Consider the following 3,807-nt stretch of genomic DNA (forward strand, 5'->3'; position numbering starts at 1 on the left):
CCCTAATGCAGACTAAACCGCTGCAGCCTCTTGCCTTACGCCCAGGCTCATTGATGGGGGTTCGGATCAGAGTGCTTAGCGTGTCTGGGCGTCCAGCACTCCATTCTCTATGGGGCTGCTAAACACTTCGGAAATGTTTGGCAGTAACAGACAATGAATGGCGCACAGGCATTCTGCATTCATTATAGGGAATTTGTCTCTCCCTTCTCAGGTTCCTAGTAGATACCCGGCAATCAGTTTGTTACAAACTGAGATAGGAATACCCAGCAGTACAAAAGGAATCTCTTTATGGTGTTCTTTGAATAGGAAATAAACGGTAAAGAAGCAGGGACTCCTGTCATTTTGATAGTAGTCCTAGCTCTCCTACAGTAAGTAGCTATTCACTATGCATCATTGCTTAATGTATGGCTTAAATGAGGTGAGCGTCGATATAATACATTTTCAATTAACTCCGTCCAGGTTGAACGCTCTGCACCTAACTAAAGGAATGTATGGTTGAATATGAATCAGCATCTGGGTCTAAACCAGGGTTAGGGAACCTTGGCTCTCCAGCTTTTTCAAAACTACAACTCCCATCATGCCTGGACAGCCAAAGCTTTAGCTGTCCAGACGTGATGGAAGTTGTAGTTTTGAAACAGCTGGAGGGCCAAGGTTGTCTAAACCTTACAATCACTCTTATCCCCCATCATAAGTTTTAAGGGGTAATAATGTTATCTCCTCCCAGAAAACCAGGGTTGATTTGTAAACAGTCACAACAGAAGACAATGTTTTTTTTATTAAAAGCTATATATTTTTTTTTTCCAATTTCATTTGTATAACAATCACCTCAAACATAAACAAAAACATAATAAATAAGTCTCGCACATCACACACAACCTGAAGTTTCCACAGCCCTGAAAGGACATATTGTAATAAATTAGAAACCGCTGTTAAGGGATCAGTCCTGGAATTATGACAGATGCTCCATTATATTTATATATAATATATATTTTTGTAAATGAAGAATAGAATTTTACTTTTCTTTTTTTTTTACTAAAAACAGATATGCAAGTGGTCGTTACTTCAGCAATAGTTGGGGCCAGGAATAAGACAAATAAGGGTCCATTTACACAGAAAGATTATCTGCCAAAGTCAGGAATGGATTTGAGAATAGGAGAAATCTCAGGCTTTCCTTTATGACCTGATCTGTTTCAAGTCTATATGTCAAAGATTTGAAACCAAAGCTGGAAACAATCTGTCAGATAATTTTTCTGTGTAAATGGACCCTAAGCTCTTACAGCTCTAATGAATCCTCCAATACTGTCCAATGGCCACTTTCCGCCATCATTCACTCACTTAACTCTCCTGCTGTTCAGCATTTGAATACTGGTGGTTGAGGATGGATGCAGCCCTAGGGAGTCATATGGCCTATTGCTATATCCATATTTTCCTGGACTCCCTAGGGCTGCATCCAACTTCTTCAACCACTGATAATTAAATGCTGAACAATTGCACTTGTGTTGCGCACATCTCCCTTCATACTGCTTCGAAATTTCTTTTGCTTTCTTTACTGAGTGACACTGGTACTAGTGCATTTAGAAGTGCTGACATTTGTATTTTGTAAATCTGCTGAACCCCCTCCTTTTCTGTAAAGCATCTTAAAAAATAAAATGCAAATAGACTTGTTTTCTGTATACGGCTCTTGTGCAGACCCTTGTCTTGTGTAGTCCGATTCTACGGATGTGTTAAGTTGGCCATACACCTACTATTGTCTCTTTCAGCCTTCCCATACGTGTCACGGCTGAAAGTTAATATGTTATCTATGGGGAAAAGTGAGGGTGGTTTCACAGTTTTCTTTTAAACCAGGGTAAGCCGGTCCTTCATTTGTTGCAAAACTACAATTCCCAGCATGCCTGGACAACTAAACTAAAAGGCATTAAGGCAAATGTAGTTTTGCAATAGCTGGAGGGCCGCAGATTCCTCAACAGCATAAAGACCCTTGTGTTGGATCCGTTTTACTGATGCACGGATTCTATTATAACACAGGTCTACAATGTATCTTTGTTTTTGGGGGAGGGGGGGGGTTGGCGCTGGATAGGAACGCTATTCATTCAGCCGAAAACTGTATATGTTGCTTTCCATCTAAATCCACAAATCCAAATTTTAGACAGCCAGATTGTGTTGGATAGCTTTTTTTTTTTTTGTAACTATACGATCATATCCACTGTATTGCCAAAAACAGTGTGAAACCAACCTTACGCAAAGCGTGCCAGCTCTGGTACCAACTTAGCCCTCCCAGGATTGGGTGATGAAAATCCAAACACATCCGACCCCTTTTCTCCACTAACAACAATGTCGCTGAAGCGTTGAGAAGCTGACTTTACTATAAGGTGTATGGCTACCTTTACTTTTTCCTCTCTCTCTCTCCTTTTCCCTGTTAGGAAACAATGTGTGGAGTAACAGGACCAGACTACACAGGACTTGTTTGTAACCGTATTAGCCATATATACAAAATGGGAGGAAATATTTGATCAGAATTGGTACAGTAATAACAAGTTGTTTGCAAACGTTTTACATGGTCTGTAATTTCCTACTAGGGTACAGCAGACTTTATACACCCAAGTCAAGGTGAATAACAAATAAGTGCTACAGATTCTGAGAATGAATAATCTCCCAGACGATTGTCAGGAGCGGATAAGAAAAGTACTAACAGTGCTCCCAAAAGACATATCTTAAAGGGGGTTATCCAGTGTTAGAAAAACATGGCCACTTTCTTCCAGAGACAGCACCACTCTTGTCTCCAGTTCAGGTGCGGTTTGCAATCAAGCTCCATTCACTGGAACAGAGTTGCAAAACTCGCACCTAAACTGGAGACAAGAGTGCTGTTGTCTCTGAGATGAAGTGGCCATGTTTTTCTAATGCTGGAGAACCCCTTTAATGGGGCAGACACTTCATATTACAGGTGGCTGAAGAAGTTGGATGCTGCCCTATTACATCAAACTATTATTGGCCAATTAACAGACAATAATCATTCGGTGTAACAGTGGCGGTTAAAAGACCACAATGTCAGCTGATCGTAGTCTTAAAAATTTTCAATCCTAATAGTCGCTCTGTGTGACAGTAGTGACAGTAGCAGGCTGCCTCTCTCTTCAATGGGCCACCCGAATGATTTAAGGATCATCTGGGCAGCCCCTTCTGCAACAAGTGGGGAACAAGGAGGAAGTGAGTGCTCACCTAATAGGTGTTCGCTTCCTCCTCTAGATCATGCAATGTAATATGACCCTAAGGCTGCCTGGAACACATGGATACAGCCATCTGCCTCCTCAGGGCGGCATCCAACTTCTTCAGCCACCAGTGTTCTAAATACCATAGACAGATTATGTCATGGCCAACAATAGGTTTACTTCTCATGTCTTCTCCTTTCATCCTATTTCAAAACTGTAAGAAATGGATAAAGAACTAGATGTGTTGTTGGAGACCAGACCTGTCTCTAGCCGTAAGACCGCCCAATATTGTCAGCAATAGACGACCAGGACTGCTCCTCTCTGCCTCCCCTCAGCATAATGGAAGGAAATAGGCACCTGAGTTTTCTGAAAAAATTCTAATGTTCTCCAAGTAGAAGATCCAAGGTAGAGCTTAACCTTAATAGAAAAATATAGAAAATCCCTGATAATCCAGACACAGAAGGACTGGGGAAAAAAAAATAGTTGGTCTCTGATCAGCATCAGAATATAGTGAAGGATTTCTATCATCTCCAGTCCATTGTCACCTATTCTCTGTATTTTAGCCACTGTGTCCTGATTCAGTTTAGGGGAAAAAAACTTCAAA

Source organism: Dendropsophus ebraccatus, chromosome 3 (genome assembly GCF_027789765.1).
Source record: "Dendropsophus ebraccatus isolate aDenEbr1 chromosome 3, aDenEbr1.pat, whole genome shotgun sequence".
NCBI lineage: Eukaryota > Metazoa > Chordata > Amphibia > Anura > Hylidae > Dendropsophus > Dendropsophus ebraccatus.